General features: G+C 41.0%; 1 long non-coding RNA gene across 1 annotated transcript; it reads right to left on the reverse strand.

Annotated features, from left to right (window-relative positions):
• Window positions 1-5,719: 5,719 nt before the first annotated feature.
• Window positions 5,720-16,735, reverse strand: LOC113463744. The gene is made up of 2 exons (XR_003388530.2): window positions 7,965-16,735; window positions 5,720-6,759 (listed from the first exon to the last, which is right to left on the reverse strand). It is a non-coding gene; the product is annotated as an uncharacterized LOC113463744 (long non-coding RNA).
• Between the last annotated feature and the right edge of the window lie 2,896 nt (window positions 16,736-19,631).

The following is a 19,631-nucleotide window of genomic DNA, read 5'->3' on the forward strand; positions in this document are numbered from 1 at the left end:
CTCCCTCAATCTCGAGTACCACCTAATGATGTCTCGACCAAGCTCGGGACGCCCGCTGCGTCGACCGCGAGCTAAGTCTCCCTCGACCTCGGGTACAACCTAATGATGTTCCGACCAAGCTCGGGATGCCCCGTCGGCGTTAACCGTGAACCAAAGCTCCCTCGACCTCGTGTACTACTGAACGAAAATCTGACTGCAATTCGAGATGCCTATGGCAGACACTACGGATCGAATGACACTCAAGCCTAAAAAAGCTTACGGTTCCAATAGCCGAATAGTGGCCCAACTTTGACCCGCATAACAACTAGATCCGAGCCCGAAGACTTAGTGAAATTCTTCAAAAAATGCTGGAATCACATTCGAAAGCGGACGACGCGCAAAGTCCTGCCCATGCAATCGAACACAAAGGATTCGTCGAAAACATAAGAGACAAGCTCAAAGATACAAGAGAATTGAAGAAAATGTGTTCTTTATTGATGAAGAGCCCTGAGGCTTAATACAAAGACACTGACTATGAAGTCGGCTCACTTAGCCGAACAATGGATCTAGCGGCCGACCTCGTTCACAAACAACAACAACAAAAAAGAAAGTAGCAAAATTTCAGGTCGTCCCTGAAGTGGAGGCCTCGACGCCGACCCCGTCGCCTACTGGAGGAACCTCGGGAGCCGCTTCGGGGGCATACTCTGGCGCCACCTCAAGTAGAATCTCGCGGGCAGCCTCCGAATCCATCTCAGTTTCGACCTCAGGAGTCGCCTCAGTCTCGGCCCCGACGGTTACAGAGGCGGGACTATCAGGAGCACTGTCATAATCAACAGCCTCGTTTGCGTCGTCCACAACGGCCACAAGAAGATGAGGCTGAAGGTTGTTGAAGTCAAGCTTGGGGCAAAGCCTCAGCACTTGGGCCCGAAAGTTCTCGAAGCTGCGAATGAGCCTGTCAACCGCCTCTTCCTCGAGCTCCTCTCGGTAGTCGCCCGATTCGCTGAAGATTTGCACCGCATTCCGAGCTTCCTCCACCGCCTTCTTCTCTCGAGCTTTGAGCTGCTCGATCTTCAGGCGGAGGATCCCCACCTCGTTTTTTTGCCCAGCGAGCTCAGACTGGGCGTCGGCCAAGCGTGCCTCGACAGCACAAAGAGTCGACCTAGTGAGGGCATGCGAAGCTTCCTCCTCAAGGCACTCAACCTTGAGCTTGAGCTCGGACTCGAGGGCCTCCGCCCTCGTGATGGATTCCTTCCACCTGGCCCCGCCCTCGGCGAGCTTCTTCTTCGTGACCTCCAGCCCTCTCTGGCTCTGGTAGTCAGCCACCGCGGAGACTAACACGTCAATTTCATGAAGGTGCTGAAATGAGGAGGAGTAAAGGTTAGCCGAGATTAGAAACTTGGAAGGATATGAAAGGGAAAGTATGAGAAAAGCTTACTTGGATGGCAGAACAGTAGGCCTAATCGACAAATTTGCTGACCCCACCGGCTTTGAGCTCGGCTCGGTCAGTTGGAAGCATCGCGCAGCAGATGACCTTGCGAGCGACTTCAGCGTTATGGAGGGCTGAATCGTCCTCACAGATCGACCACTCGGAGCAGTAGGGCCTCCTCTCAGGGCAATCTTCAACCCTTGAAGAGCTCGGGAGGTCGGATCTCGAAGAGCTGGGCAAGGAGCGTGGGAAGAGCTCGAGACTCTGAGGCTGCTACCTGGCTCGGGTCTTGAGCTTCGCAGACGAATGATCTTGTAGACTTTAAAAGGGCCCGCGAACGAGCAAGCGCGGGCCGATGGTTCCTCTACGGCCTCGGAGGGGGTTGCGCGCTTGGCAGGGGGAGCCTCTTCCAATCTAGGCTCCCCTACTTTCCTCCGGCTGTTCTTTTGAATGAGCTGGGGGGCCTCGGCCTCAAGATCTTCAACCTCCACAGGAGCAGAGGTCGAGGCCAGCCTAAGCCTCTTCTTAGGCATGGGGTGAGCTTCACCTGCTTCGGCTGCCCTCTTATTATACCTGGCGAGAAGGGCCTCGTTGTTGGACACCATCCTTGCGATCTCTGAAAAAGAAAAAATTTCAAGTCTCAGACTAGCTCCAAAAAGAGAAAAAAGTATAGAAAAGCGGAAGAAAAACGAAGGACGACGAAATGAAGGAAGGAGCAGTACAATCGTCCTTACCCTCAGGGCGTGCCGAGCTCAAGCCGACATTCACCAAGGTCTCCTCACTTAGGAGGTCATTTAGAAGGATGTCCCCCTCCAAACTGCGAAGAGCATCAAGGATTCTCTGCTCATTCGCGGTGAGTTCGGGGGTCTTGTTATTGGCCTTGAGTCGTGGCAGGTCCCATAATGGATCAAACCCCCATGGACGCTCGGAGGAAAGAAAGAAAAACTTCTCCTTCCACCCACGAATGGAGGAAGGAGCACCTCGGAAGAATGGCCGACCTCCCCGAAAGACAAAATACAGCCATCCTCCATCCGCGGGGTTCGATTTCAGCATGAAACACCCGCGGAAGACATTCACCGAGGTCGGTATTCCATGAGCTAGACAGAGAGACAAGAAGTCGATAATCGTCCTCCATGAGTTTGGAGCGAGCTACGCTGGAACGAGACGATACATCGTCAGCAGCTCGTTCTCAAACTCATGCAGGGGGCATCTCATACCAGCTCGAAGTGTCTCCCAATACACTCCAATCCGACCTGGGGGGGTCTCGTGACCCGGTCCTTTGGCCCCGCGAGCTCGAAAGCGAACCCGCGCGGAAAGGAGAACTGGGTCCGAGTCATGCCCAGTTCTTCCTCAGTCAGGTTCGACCCGACTCCGTCCAGGCCATAGCCCACCTCTGGCTCGACCTCTTTCCTACCGAAAGGAGCCCCAGCAGAAGATGAAGCGTCGCCCGACATTTGTCCTGCTCACGAATTTAACAAAAAAAAGAGGAAAGAGGATGAAGAAGAAAAAGCAAGCCTCCAAGCAGGCGTGAGTGGGAGACCTACCGTGGTCCTCTCCCAAAGCACCGACAGCTAGACATGGGAAATCAAGAAGAACCTCCAAAAATACTCAGAGGCACCTTCGGGAAAGATTAGACCACAGTCGGAGGAAAGTAAAATGGAGAAAGAAGAAGGCAAAGACTATGGCGGCCAAATGAAGATCCTTAGGGCTAAGCTGGGGTTTATATAGACCCTCTTAACGGATCGGATCGACAAGAGCAAGCCGCACCTCCCGTCCAGATCACGCCACGTGCCAGCCTCAGAGATCGGCCTAGCGTATTAACCTGGATCGCCACTTTAAAGGCGGAATGGGAGCAGCCGTCTTTTCGAACACTAGAGTCCCATTATGAAGCCGCAACACAAATCGCCTCGAAAAATAGAAATCCGCCTCGCGCCTTCATTAAAAACATCCAAAATCACCTTTTCCCCTCCTTTAGAAACGACAAAATGATTGGAAGCCGCCTAACCTCATCAACATGGCAAAATTAGCTACTTCCTTCGCCCGAGCTCGAAAATGGCTCGAACTTGGAAGTCGGAGGGTAGTGATGGGAAAAAAAGTGGACCACCCCACAAAATACAATTAAAGCACCTGAATCCGACGGCAAGCATAATCTCAAGAAGAATGGCCTCGGCAAGCACGGCCTCGACAAGAATGACTTCGACGAGAACGACCTCGGCAGGCATGACCTCGGCAGGAACGACCTCGGCAGGCATGGTCTCGGCTGAGCAAAGCCCTATTGACCTCAAGCCAACTCCACCAATAGTCAAGCCAGTCCGCCTAAGGAAAGGACCGTCAAATCCTCCATATCCGGAATCAAATTCCGCAATCTCCGCCTCAACGACTGTCAATATTTGAATTCACGCAATCTCAACCGATCGCCAGCTAGTCCGAAATCTCGGGCCGTTTAAGGCAACTCATTTAAATCAAGATTTGCGCAATCACGCCCGATTGCGTGTAACCGCTACACCCCCTCATATAAAAAGGAGGAAGCTCTAGGAGGAGGATCTTTTCCCCTAGCCAGAAAATACCTTTTCATTATCTTCATTATCTCAAAAGCCCCCTCTGACTTAAGCATCGGAGGGCCTTCGCCGGAACCTCCGGCCAAAGACTTTTTGCAGGTCCGCCGGAGACAGCCGTCCACCACCGCACGGCACCAGAAGCTCCTCCTTCTCGGCTCGCGGTCACCTCCGAGTCTATTTTCCAGCAATAGCAAGCAATAAAACCACCCCAAAAAAATCCGATCAAAACCTGAGGAGGCTGAGCTGAGGACGGTCTGATCGGGGCTAGGCTATGCCCGATGTATCTAGCAGTTTTTTTTGAGGAAAACCTAGCTACAATGATCAACTAAATTACAGAGAGCACCGACGGTGTGCACGAATACCACCCCTGTTGCGCGATATCAGAAACATGGCCGAGGACGTGAAGTTTTAGGCCAAACATATCTTTAGAGAAGAAATAGGGCCGCGGACTGAATGGCCTCGCATGTAGCCAACCACTCCAAAAATATTCTATAAAGTAGAAAGAGGAAGTTGTCTATAGCACTTCGCGATTTGCTACTTTTTGATTTCGTTGGATGCATTCATACTAGATCTATATGAATCATCCGTTAAAAAAAAAAAAAAAAAAAGAAGAAGAAGTTCCGGGAGGCTGCACTTTGCGGTGGATGGGGCCATGGAAGAATACCTGAGGCGCCGAATCGAACTTATGGCCAAAGAAAACGACAGCCCTTGGGTGGAGTCAAAGTCCAGGGCTCAGAAGTAAATGGGAGCGACGTCTCCAAGTCTCCCGTTAGGCTTCAGAATGGAATACTTTTCAGCAGCGTAAAGGAGAAGGAGAAGGAGAAGAAGAAATCGAGTAATTAAAGGCAGCAATCTCAGCCTCAACCAGTGGGCATATAACTAAAACGAGTGGGACATCATATGGTTTGAGTTTTTATATATATATATATATATATATATAGAGAGAGAGAGAGAGAGATATGGTTTCAAGTTTAGACAATAAATTTTGGTGTGCTGACGAGTCAAATTACAGTGGCGTTGGAATGAGAGAATCTTATCGCCTTCATAGATACACTAAAGCAGTCTTAATTGCACATGACATGATTACTCCCACTGTTACACAGTGCACATTTCGTACCACATGACCAAAGTCACTTTGAAAAAAAAAAAAAAAAGATTCCGTCAGCACTCCAGCAGGCGGCAAGGCCTCAATCAAAAAAAAAAAAAAGCTAATTTAAAATAGTTCGATAGAAAGAAATTAAACATTATCTTTTCAATTTATTAAGGGCACAGGGGATAGGCATATGAAAACAAGGACATGAACAGCGAATACCCGCCTACATGTTTACCTGGCGCCTGGCGAAACACAAGTAGTTGACCCTTCATGGTGATAGGGCTGAGTGGCTCTGAAATTAGAAACTGAAACTCTGCTATAATTAGGAAGTTAGGTTTATACACAAGTCAAGGAGAATTTATCGGTCATATATATATATATATATATATATATATATATATATATATATATAAAAGAGATAGGTGATATTAATTAAAATGGATTCTTTTCTTAGAAACAAAGCGATTCCCTATTACAAGAATTGACGATCGCTACTTTTCTATTAGCTTTTCTTGTCTAAACATGCTGGCATCCCTTGCCTTTCCACCGGCACATGCTAATTAAAATTAAAAAAAAAAAGATTTAAAAATTTTGAATGGCCCGTAAAAGTTTTGAGATAGTTTGTGGCTGAATTTGTTCTTGAACGATTTTTGCTTAAAAGGACATTCTAGCCTGGTTCGAAAACAATATCTCTTCGATCCTGATTGTAATATCTTTTCATTCTTTTCTGTGCCTTCTGAAGCTTCCATTTAACATTTGCAAGGACTTCGTCTCTTGCCATCAGTTTCTTCTCAACCTCGTCTCTTTTGGCCATGCCTCATGAAATGGAAGGCATGACCCCACTCGCTAAGTTTTTTCACTTGGTCTCTCTCTTCATTTGCTAAATGCCCCTTGAACCTCATGCATAATTGTACGAGGGTAGACTAGTATATGAACCTCATGCATAATTGTACGAGGGTGACCTAAGGCTTTTATTTTTTTCCCCAATACAACAGCACTTTACACAAATGAACATGAGCGAAACCAACAAAATCAAAAAAAAAGAGAAGTTGGGGGAGGAACAAACACTTAATTCTTCCGAGCTATATCATGGCTTTATCTTGTGAGTCACGGCTAAGCCTTGCACACTCCTGGCCTGGGTTCAGGATCACACTCCACACATTTCAAGTGAACAAGTTCAGCAGAGGTAGGTTGACATCATTCTTTGAATCGAAATATTCAATTACCAAATTTTTCTCACCCCATCTAAAGTTCTTGAAAAGAAAAAATGAACAAAGATATATAGGAGAAAGGATAACTTGGTTAAGACAAAGGAGAATATTATGACAGGCCCCAGGTAAGAGGTAAGAGATTGTAACAAAAAATCCATTACAAGTTTTCAGTTTAACATCAAGATTTTTTCTGTGTCCCCTCTCATAAGAAATTAGACACTATCAGCACATGTTTTCTTATTCCAAAAATGGGAACTTGATGATGAACCAGGAAGCTAGTACCCACCCGACAACCCAATTGAAGAGTGACTACCTCCATATGCGTCACATCTTTGTCTATGTTCCATGCATGTCCTTTTCTTGGTAAATTCTACGTATGCCTTTCCGTAGCCGCCAATTAAATGCCCCATGCAATTAAACCAGAAAGGTTATACTTTAAAACCCACTTATGGGTTGTGGGGATGCCTCCAGCTACCTGATTCAAATGATATCCTGTTCGCGAGGTGAAGCATAGTTTCAACTTTTCAATAAAGTAAGGAAGAGAGAGTGAAGAAAAAAGCTGGAGGTATTGGAAGGGTCATTAATCCTACAGTCCTAAGATTTTGAACACGTTAATCATCCGTCATCTGGAGCAGATGTGGACGTGGTTGGAGTCTTGCAGGCTCCAATTCCAAGTCAATGATCAGAGATATCCTTCCATCACGCCACTCCAGAACCTCATTTGTCCAGATATGGGGTATATTCCGCATACCATGCGGGAATACAGTGGGCCACCAAACAACCACCACATCCTGTAGGCTCCAACCTAATCCTATCTTGCCACCCAGGCAGCCAAAAAAAACAGCAACCATCCACTCTGCTCTAGTTCCGAATCAGTCCAGGTTTTTTCTCCCTTCAATTTTATAAATTATGCTGCTACTTGTCATGCAAGGACAAAAATCCAAGAACTTTTTTAACTACTGCAGGAGAACAAGTGCCGAACCTATTCAGAGTGAGATTGGTGTGAGCCGGTAAAAAGACGCTGTAATGAATCATGAAAAGAGATGTAATTTGATGATATAGTAGAGGAAACAATGTCTCATAATAACACCAAATTGTCTATGCTAGCTGCACCACTGCTGACTTTATGCATCAGCGGAGTGAGGAAAACATATATAATTTTATGTTCTGCATCATTGATTGCAAGTCTCCTATCAGAAATTTCTTTACAAGAAAATGACATAGGGTATAATATCCTAAAGAAAATACAAGGGATTTAACAATTCAAGGAGACTAAGGGCTTAAGCAGGAACAAGAATTGACGGCTCGTGTGGAAAAAAGTTTTAGGAATAGCATGGCATGAGAAATACACAGATTTTTTTTTTCTGTTCTGAAAGTATCCATATCACAGACATCTAGAAAGACATAGCCGGACTTAATAGTATTTGCAGACTGATGGGCTAGTTTCTCACTATCCAAGCATCATGGGTCATATCATGTAATAGGAGATTCAGTAAGGCCACTAGTGACTGATATTAGACAAAATTTTAAATTGTAGACACCTAGATGCACTGCATGAAACATTCGAGAAATGACTGCATTAACTCGTCTAAATAATTTTAAGCTATGATCCAACATTCCTAAATCGAAGCCGAGGCAAGTAGACTTCATTTTATTCTATTGCAACAGCATCTCAGGAAACATAGAGAGAATCTTACCGGAACCGACAGAAAGATAAGGAGACCGTGATTCCCATCCTGCACCATAAACTTTATACCAGCCAATAATTGAAGCTTGCAGGAACTTTCAGTTACTGTAGCATGAGCTGACCATAAGTTGCCGTGCTAACATGCTTAACAACAAAGAAAAGAAAGCAAGTAATATGCATATCTTTAGCAAACAGTGGTAAAGAAAGGAAAAGCCTCAAAATACGTTTAATAAAACCAAAAAGAACGAGAAGGTTATCAAGCTTCACTTTTACAAAATCAGGCATAAAATAACATCATCAAAAGCCAGCATAAGCAACAGAAAGCAACTTTTAGACAAAAACATTTTCCAGTGAAGGGTTTATACATGTGCCCACAGATTCTTGGGTATCACATCAAACTTTTTGTTATGTAATCAATTACAAATCCAGATTTTGTTTTTAATATCATTAATATTCCAGTTGCACATTGTCCGCCCTGGTTATACAAGATATCAAGGAATCTGTGATTCTAATTTAGATTATAGGGCCTGTTTCCTGACAGTTTGATTTGAACTTCCTTGTCCCAAGACCAATTTGAATTAAAAAATGTAATAGTTCAACATTAATAATATAGCTTTCTTCATGGAACTTCCCGAAAGAACAGTCTAGCGCAAGCAGCAGCTAGCATCATGTAGACAAAGACAGTTGCCAGTAAAGGCTGATTATACACCCATCAATTCTATAATACCTGCATCGGAGTTTTTGGAGATACAGTATCCTTTTTATATAACATTCAACATTTAAAAATAAACCCAACATGGCGGATCAGAAAATAGTGTTCATGCTCCTGACCCAAACTAAATGGGCAATTATAGGCTCAAGGAAACCAACATTGTGTGGGCATACACCCTCCTACTACTCCAAACAAAAGATAGAGTGGGTGGGGCTTTAAATAACCATCACTAATTTGACTGATAAAGCACTAATAACTGACCCTAGTTACTGATAGGGTTGACTGGCTCAGAAAACTAACACTGTTACTACCCTACTGAGACGTGAAGGTGATACACTGAACTCTGTGGTTTGCACACAAAAAGTCAAATTTGAGTATGTGACATAAGACTGTATTTGCCTATGTGATGGGAGGCCATTTTTCCAACAATAATGAAGTTGTGTTCAATTCTTCAGTTTGAGATGCATGTCTGCCTAAAATCACAGCCTACTCGACTTCAGTTCAGGATTGTAATTCATGCCTTTTCAAGTGAAGGAGTTTAGTAGCTGATATCATCCTTTAGATCGAAAATTTCTAGTACCATATTTTGCTCCAACTGATCTGAGGTTCATGAAATAAAAGGAAAGATGATCTGGTCAGACAAGGTGATAATAATGATGGCCGTGCAAAGGAGATTTTGATAAGAATTCCAACTTTAAATTTTCAGTTATATGGCACCTATTCACTCCAATTGGCACTCTCGGAAGGATATGGTGAGTTCTCTAACCTGGACATTGCGAGTGAGAGCCATTTAGAATCAAGACATCAAGAAGCTTTTGCTTATCTAAATTTGTTTGAAAGATGTCTTACAAGAGGAGGCTAATAAAGCATTGTTAAGCAGACTTTAGGCACCAAATCATACATCTGTCTCAATAGAATGAGTAAACCTAACTAGCAAGTCAACACAAGCCTGATTGTGTTGAGCTCAATTTTTTTTTTGCTGTATTTCTTTTCATGGGAAACCAGATCCACTAGCAGCACAGATTTTCCCTTCAGACACATTTCATAGATCAAGCATCTTATGTTACAACAGTTTGTTAACTTGATGTTGACCCTGAACCTAAATCCAACTTGGCATCCTCATTGAAAGAGTGACTACATCAAGATCTGTCATATATGGGTCTACGGACAAGAAAATGTTCCATGCAATTGGACTAAGCAAGTTTATATGGTCTTAGTATGCTGACAAACTCATACCTATTATATTTCAAAAATAAAAATTAATTTTATGAATCAAACATGTACCCAGCTACCTTATTTTACAATATCCTCTTCGTGTGGAATGCACATAAATTTTAAAGCTTATGATTCAGTTGACAAGAGGAGGCAGAAGAAGGCTGCATTTGGAGGGCTTGTAGGAGCCACAGGACCTACAGTTCAAGATCTGGGACACTAAAAATCACCACATAAATGAATCAGGGGTATTCTCATACATGGATGCAGCTAAACTCTCCAACTCCAACTTGATAAGCAAATAGATATCCTCTCCAACATAGCATTCAGAGTCTCTCATCCAAATTTGGGCATACACAAACACCTCTGAATCCTTCACAGTATCCAGTCCAATGCTATCTTACCACTGATGTAGCAATGAAGTATCAAGTTATCAACTATCATTCACACTGCTCCACAGTTTTGCATAATCTGATCTTAAACTAATTCTGCCTCAATTTGTAACTTGTGCCAATGGTTCTCATGACAGGACGAAAAACAAAGAATCCCTACCTGTTACATGAGCAGAATGTGCCTGAACCTATATACTTACAAATACAACACAAGATTAGTGTTAATCGGTAGTAATAACAGAAGACAAGTTAAGATTTACGACAACAGATGGTAATTTGATGAAATCAAGTTAAGAGAAAAATATTGCTTCATATTGGCAACTGTGCCAACTCTAGGTAATAATAAAGCAAGGTAATAAATTGCTAGTTCCAATTCATAATTTTCTTGCAAGAACAGAAGATAGGGATTTTTATCCTGAAGAAAGTATTATGAATTTAATAATTAAAGGACATGAAAACTTCAAGAAGAAACAGAAGTTTGGCCATATTATAAATGACTGAATGCTGTTAAATACTGACATCACATAAGCAATGTAGCAAAGAAGTTTTGCCCTTGATGATAGTATCCACCATCCAGAAATATGTTTATGTATGTACATAAATATGTGTACATTTATGCATATATGCATTTATTTATGTATGTATATACACACATATGCATATATATACATATGCGCGCGGGCACAAATATAATGCATCATTAGTCATACTGGACAGTGAGGGGATTTGATATGCTCGGACTGATTTGGATAACTATTTAAACAATAAAGCTTATAGCTACATTACCTGAAACATTAAAGAGATTGATAAATTAAACTCATTACAATAATCTCAAGCTATGATTCTACTATTCATGAATTGAAGCCTAAGCAAGCAAAGATGCCAGCAAGACATAATATCTTTATCATTAAATTGCTAAGCAACATGCTTAAACTCTTAATTATTCTACTAAAATTATATCATGAAAATAATAGAGATATAATTAAATGCAAATTAACTGATGGAAGGATAAGGCAACAACAGCATCCATCCAGCTCCTGAAGATAGTATGACAGCCAAATATTAGCATGAATTGAATAAATTGCTAAGTTCACATGTGAAACAACAAAGTAAACAAAGTATGCAGTGGGTACATCTATAACAGAGACAGTAAAGAAAGGAATTCCTTAACTTTAAGTTCGTTATAACCAAAAAGAAATCATCATATCAAGATATACTTTTGTCAAATCGCACATAAAGCATCACAATCAGAAGACCAAATATAAGCAAATATAAGCAAAAACAAGCAATATTTAGATAGAGACACTTACAGTGGTGATTGATTACAGGTACCCACAGATTCTTAGGTTTATTATGTAATTAATTAAATATTTAATTATTGATTTTCTGTAGCATTAACACCCTGATGGCTCATCATTCAGCATGTTTATACAGATAACAAGGTACTTCCAATGCTGATGCAGACTAGACGGGCTTGTTTCTTGACAATTTTATGTGAAATATTAATTGCACTTCCTATGAAATATGATTCTTGCTAAACTTTAAATTATATTACATAGTTTGCTAAAGTTTGGAAAACATTGTCTAGCGCAAGCAACAGCAAGCACTGTGCAGACAGATGCTTGCCAGTAAACTCATGTATTAACAGGTGCAATATTTGATACACTTACAAGATACTAGATATATGGTTGCCCTTTTCTAAAGTTACTAGTTAGACAATACTTCATGGCTCAAGCTCAACATGGCATAGTAGAAAAATTATGGAATTTGAGATACCTGATAATTACTCATGGAACCGCTACTCAACAGTTCAGAGAAACATATTGGATTTGTTGCTAAAATATTGGTATTAAACCCGAAACTCCCGGCGGATGGCCAGTGACCCAAGGAAAGGAAAGAATCAGTTACATTTTTCATATGCTCTCCTCTTATAGATAGGAGTAACAAAGAACAGAGTTCTTTTTGTATCACTTCGTCGTCCCTTTTTTGATCGCATCTTTGCAAAATCCTGGGCCCAGCAACCAGTTCGAAATGAAAAATAAATTCTTTATTTATATTTTGACCAGATATCGCTTTTCCAAAATTAACCAAAAGCTTATAATATCTAGCAACCTCAGCTAATTATGTCCTGCACAAGGAATGGTTGACTATCATTTCTGCAATCCTGTTCACGAATTTCTGGTTCATGCTCCTGCACAACTCAGGATGCCAATATTTCTTGTTTATCCATTAACTTTCATAGAAATGGAAAGAATTAAAACTAATTAGGGACCTGAATTTTTTTTCCAGGCACTATACAGATTCTGAAAGTGGGGATTCCAAGAAATTGCACATTACACTAAAATAATTCTAATTTCATGTCTCTTATTTCTTTCCCTCCCCATTTTAGCATAGCAATATAGCTGGAGAAATGACGTCCATACAAAGGATGCAAGTGAAATATCATAAGGTGGAAAACCAAGCCCTGCTCAATCCAGAACATCAGTTCTCCATCAACAGGTCTTGCACCAGTGCCTATTTGTCCTTAAAAAACATCAACTGGCAGATATCGATATCTAATGGCCTTGAGCCCGGAACAATCATCTAATGTAAGTTGTTGTTGAAAAGTGAAGGATGAACATTCATTTGTAATTTAGAAATTCTACCATATCTCTCTCTCCAAACACCCACAAAGAATCATAATAAAGCAGAATCATTACTCTACTTACGAGTATGCTTTAAATATAATCAATTCATTGGATCCTAGTTCGGGACGCGGGGCTCGAACCCACAGCTTCCGCCTTGACAGGGCGGTGCTCTGACCGATTGAACTACAATCCCAGCAAGGTGTATGGCATACATATTCTTACTAGTTTTATAAGAACATTCTATTCGTTGTGTTGTAACAGAACACGACGATATACTGAATATCCACATGAATATATAATATAGTGAGAGCGACATGGATTACTAGTAACGAGTGGTTATTTTATTGCCAAAAAAATGGATAATCAATTTTTCATGAGAAAAAGAACGAGTCTCGCTACAAGTCGAGCTTGAATGGAAAGTCCAATGGATAAAGTATCGCTCGCTTAGACAGGAGCGATATACGCAGGTCTTGTCTTGTTCTCTTTTCACCTTTCTAACTCCTCCCGCCAAAGGTGCGATGAGAAAGGAGAAACCAGTTCCCAACAGGCTTGAAAGTTAGATGACCAAACCAAGATCAAGGAAAAGCTCCCCTTTCTGAAGGAATCCCAGCCAAGTCTGGTTTGCCAGATGCTAGAACAGGCAAGGTGCGGGAAGAGAATGCGAGATTTCATAAGCCGCCTTATTTGGCTTATGAATGTTGGAATACTCCAAGTACAATTAGCAACCAATGAACTTAGACATGAGTCATGCTCCAGCTAAAAGTTAGCCTAAACCGGAAAAAAAAAACTATGGAGATAGCCATTGTGCATTCTAAATCATATAATCTTAAAATTGCCAACATTGTGCATGGGTTGCTGACAAGATTGTTTCCAATATATTGCAATCCCTATCCAATGGCGAGTGGAGACCTAGGATTTTGTTAGAGCAATTACCAAATGGTCATTTAATGAATAATCACAGCTTGCAGTTTGCTAGCATCTTGATTTGAAAACTTTGTGTTTCCCAAAAACTAGAGTTAATATCAAACTGTATCCTAAGAGTTGGCCTAAGTTTGAGGCCTAGCCTCAACCAATTTAGGCATAATAGCCCCCAGTTGGTGGAGTAAATTTAAATTTACTAACTCCAAGTATTGGACTCAATGTAGGTCCATGGTTCAAACCAAGGTTCAAAATGCTCATCAATTGGTAATACCTGAATTCAGCTCTCTAAGATCCAACAAGATTAAGGGAGAGCTCCCTTTATAAAACTCAAGGTTACAAGAGATCAAGCTCTGTATAAGCAAGAGCTTGGATGAAACCATTGCTCTACCAAGGAGTTACTTCTCAAAACAGAGCGACTCAGAAAGAGAATGGTCCTTTCTACCAATGGTAATATATGGGAGGAAGAAGGGGAGATCTCTTGAGGCCTGTACCACGGCTGTCCATGAATAAGAGTTTTTAGATATATAATCCTTGGATAGAGCCTGATCCTCTGCTTCTTTATAATAAAAAAAGAAAACATCCCATGAGTTTTGAAAGATGCCAAGAGTGGTGATGGTTTTGGACCTTTTCACTCACTGCCAAATAATTGTTACTAACTGATTATTGCATTGCTTAAAAAAAAAAGAAGAGGATTATTGCACTGCAACAACACTAGCTGCAATTTTGTGATAGAAGCCAATATAACAAAAAGGGACAATTGCAGAAAAACAGCAATATGAAAGCTATATATAGGTATATACATAATGCATGTTGCAGAGGAAAATATTTCATTCTCAATTATAACTAAGTGAATAAATAGTAAAAGTTATAAAATTGATTTTTTTTCTTACTTCATCAAAGGCACAGAGTAAAGCATTAACTTAGATCACTGGTTTGCATAAAATCAAAGCAGAAGGGAACAGGAGATGCCTTTTAATTTTTATGAAGTTTCTTTCAAAAGATTTTGAAAAGTGTATTTGGAGACCAGAAAGAATCTGAGATTAAGAAAAAAATATATTAGGAGAGACCTCCTTTCTTAATCTAATGGCCAATATAGATTGCAAGAAGTCTAACGGTCATAAATGTCCAAGGACAATTTTTTTTTTGAGAGAGAGGGACAGATACCCATCTGAACTACAATTACTAGGTCCCAGTGCTTGGGAATGCAGCATCTAAGATTTGAATCCAGAACCTCTGATTGCTAGACAGAGGATAGGACCACTAGAGCAAGCCCAGTTCATATGATAACAGAAATCTCCGTATGTTTATATAATTTAAGATATATTTTCTTGCTTATTGAACTTAAAAACACCAACGGTAACGTTTAACAATTCAAACACATCATTCCCTTCATTATCTTCCCACATAGGAAATAAAGAGATCAAGATAAGAGATTAGGAACATCAGTAAAATCAATGGTTTCCATGAGTTACGTAAAATCAAGTAGAATATTCATACTTCAAACCCCCACCTCCCAAACCCAAAACCTATTCAGGGAGACTAAAGTTATATTCAATAATTCAAGCAATTAAAGACATGATCAATATGGCCTTTCATATCAATCCCAAACCAGAAAGTTTTCTTTTTTGCTTAATGACAACAATTCACACCTTACATACTCATAATAGTGGTTGGACAACTGAGCATTTACCAATACTTTGAAAACCTAGTCCTTTTGTCAGAGTAAGAACCAATCAATAAGTAAACCTGAGCTCATTCTTCTTTCGCAAGATCCAGGTTTTGCCCCAGTTCCTGGGAGCCACAAGTCAAACTATGCATCCTGATCTCATGGATGCAAAAACTTAAATTTCATTAAATACCAAAATCCTACTATCATAGCATTATTATACCAGCATTTAAAACCCCAGAAGCAATCAGTTTGTGAAGGCACTGTACATATGTATGCCAAATGACGGTCAAGCATTAACATTTCACATTATCTTGTGAATACTCAACCAAGGCTCCACATACTGGTATAAGACTCGTACCTTTTTGTTTTTTGTTTTTGCTAGAAGGTAGGTACCAGATACAACACATGACACAGGACTGCATCTGCACCGATACACTGTTTACCGATGCTAATAGCCTACAAAAATGGTATGGTACCATTCATACCGTCCTGTTCTGGCAATATTTGCAACCTTGACCTCGACCATGTCTAGTTATTGTTTCATATAACCCAAACATCAAGAATAAGCTGATCTAGTATTTGCAAACTTCTTATTTTTTTGGAAAAACAACCTGAAATATTTGCATTTGCATCCGAATAATCTATAATACAATCACATCTATGATCAATTTTTAGTTGTATTGATTAATTATAAATTGTAATCTTCATATAATTTTTCAGTTCAACTAGCTGATTATTGCACTGCAATAGCAATGGCTGCAATTTTGTGAAAGAAGCCATTCAAAGAAAAATGAAACTATTGAAAAAAAAAGGAGTAACACAAATGCAAACATTTATCTTTTATTTCTGTTTTTTGAAAAAAAAACACCGGACTACCCAAAGATAAACTATTAAAACAGCACAGAACTTGTCAATGAAAATGTAAAAGCAAACCCTGATCAGCTTCAGAACCTACTTCACATGGCCCAAAAATCTATCTCCATAAAAGAGGAGCGTTCATAGAACTGCAATACCTAATCATACTGCACCAGAAGCAAATCGAGGCGATTTTTAATGGTTAACCACGATTTCAACCTCGAACAACCGCAAAATTTTCTACATCTTACCTACTGATAAACTTATTCTGAATTTGGCTCGAATGTCCCATACCATGATGGAAATTGCAGACAATTTTAGGAAAGACAGACTACCTGCGTATAACACCAAATAGCGATCGATTTTAACTAATTTTTTCAGCTCGATTTTCGACTCGTAAGAATAAGAGGCGCGACCACGATGAGGAACTAGAAAGAAGATTATAGCTACTCTGGTGAACCACCTCAGGTTACACCAGGCAATCCATTTTCGCCGAGATTCTGGCCCGGCTTGGGGGGGGGGGGGGGGGGGGGGGGGGGGGGAGGGGGGGGGGGGTGAGGAAATGAAGGGAGCGCTCCGCGACGGGAACCCCAATTCACGTCTTGGTGGGCGATCCCCGCTGGTGGCACGCAGCCACGCTCCATCAGCGGGAGCATCATCGCGGCAGCCTCACGCTCGGGGAGCGAGCGCGGCCGAAGATGCAGGCGAACAGGTCGGGGCCCGGCAGAGGTCGAGGACGGGCGGAGGGGGTCGGCGTCCTCGTAGGCGGCGTGGATCTGAATGGCGTGGGGTTCACGGCGGGAGGCGAGCTGTTGTATCTTGGCCTCCGGAGTGCGAGATCGCCGTCAAGAGGTTCGGAGAGGAGGGCCTTCTCAATGGATTCGCGGCGAACTCCCGCCGGAGGCCAGAGAGGAGCAGCGGGTACATCGCGCTCAATCTCCCCGTCCGATCCACGCCGGCAGGTTCGCATGGCGGCGTAGAACAACGGCACTCGGAGCGGTGGTCGTGATTGGGTGGAGAGCGGAGCAGCGCTCGGGGAGGCGGAGGACGCGGGCTAGGATTTCAGAAGAGGGCGGAGAGGAGCAGGGGAGCAGTTCCTACTTTTTTTTTCACTCTCCTTAATCTGAGGTGGTTATAATGAACACGTGGTGCAATTTTATTGGTTAGTGTACAGATGAGGTTGTACACCAGGTGTATGGTGTAATCTCACCTAGAAAAGGCTATGGGCCGGTTTGGGGTCGCATCGAGTCGTTCTTTATATCAACGAGAAGCGGGACGAACCCCGAACTCGAATGCTAAGCCTGCTCCTACTCGTTAGCGGATCGGTTCGACCAGATCCGAACCCGCAAACGAGAAAATTTTGGGCTCGGAGGAAAATTTATTCGCCACATATTGGATTCTTATCCAAATTTTTTATATGTATTTTAAAAAAAAAAATTGCTTGGCGGCATAATAAAGGATTGAGGGAAACCATTACCGACTCCGAAATAAAATAATCTATTAAAAACAAATTTGAAAGAATAAGTATTTATATTTCTCATTTCTCAACTAATAATCCATTGGCATGGGATCCTATTCATTGATCCAACGGGTCTCAATCTGTTGCAAGTTTGTTCTAGACCCAACTCATTATTAGGTTTGGTCCAGGCCTTTTTGAATTATGATTTGAGAAGTCAGGCACAAACCCCAAAGAAGTTGGATAAGGTCCTTGAGACTGGTGCAACTTGGATCCTCTCAACTGGAAACTGATCCAACCCAATCCATAGTTTGTGTCGGATCTGCAGGTTGGGCCTATTAGTTCAGTTGGATTTGGATTGGTAAACATGAATTATTATATTTCAGTGTTATGTGTTGTAATATTCCACATGCTTAACCATTTTCTTCTCATATTCGTATGATTCATAGCAATTCAACATTGAGTGAGAAATTGATCGTATGTAATCTTTCATCGATTTTTTTTTATAAGATATAAGGAGGGTTACCAACCCACCATTTTATTAAAACATTGTAAGAACTTGTGTAATTTTAAATTGAATTCTATGCTTCCTACCGTTTGGATTTTTTTTCTTTTGTTTATTTTTTCTTATACTCTTAACAATAAAGCTGATTATGAAAGATAATATGGGTTAAGATCGGTAGGACAAGTTGAGTTGAAACAAGATGGATTAGGTCGGCATTTTAATTTAGGTTCTAAAGGCTGCGACATATCAAGTTGACCCAAAACAAAATGGATTAAGATAAATGGGCCGAGTCCAATTAGTTGACTTGATTGCTAAGAATTAAATTGCTTGAATTGGGATCTTGGAGGGTTAGGTCAATTAAGTCAACTTGAGTCCTCAAAATAAATCAGATTAAATTTGGATATTTTGAAGGTGATATGACGTCTAGAAGGGAGGATGATATTGCTGACATTGGATGGTTTGGAGGTAATCTAAGTTTGGTCAAAAAGGTGATTAAATTATTACCTCTAACCAAATTCCGGCCGTATACAAAATAGTTCTATGTTATTTTGCTACACTATATCCTATCTAAATTGTTATTAACCAAAGAGACTACTATTTCATTTTTCCATTGTGGTCATAATAGTTTTAATTTGTTCATCCATCCCTTCTTATTTAGTTATATAGCAAAAAAAATGCAAATACTGGCCATCATTTTAGAATAATATATTAATATGACTTATTTAATGATTTTTTTATTGTTATATAATCATTATAATGTTATACAAATGCCTGTTATTTTGATACCTTTCAAGAACATGCTGGTTTTTTTTGAAAGTAAATACAGATGACTCTATGTTAAGCGGATGAAGTTAGTTCAAATGCATAGACAAAAATACTTAAAAATGGAAAACCTATAAAAATGCTTAAAAATGAAAATCTATACTGTGATATGTATACTAATAAAATAATAGACTTTGTAGCGGCAAGGAGAGTTACCACGAGTAAATTGACCAGCTATACTAATTTTACTCTAAAATTTCAAATATAATAGCATAACAAAAATCCAGAGATCAATATATTAGATAGCTGTGGAATAATTGAAACCTTATGATAATTACTTTGAGGGGTTTATGGGCGCTTAAAAATATAAAAACACAATCAACGAACCAAAGCCTTTACATTGACTATTAGTCTTAATCAACAAACTATCCAGATCTCTCTATATGAACCATATCCGGATGAGCCGACTCATCCCAATTTCGTAGCCTCGAGCCTTCCTACGATCCAGCGGGCCATAGCCAAACCTTAGCCGTATTGCGTTCTGGACCCACACCTTTTCTCCATCT

Source organism: Phoenix dactylifera, chromosome 4, assembly GCF_009389715.1.
Source record: "Phoenix dactylifera cultivar Barhee BC4 chromosome 4, palm_55x_up_171113_PBpolish2nd_filt_p, whole genome shotgun sequence".
Lineage (NCBI taxonomy): Eukaryota > Viridiplantae > Streptophyta > Magnoliopsida > Arecales > Arecaceae > Phoenix > Phoenix dactylifera.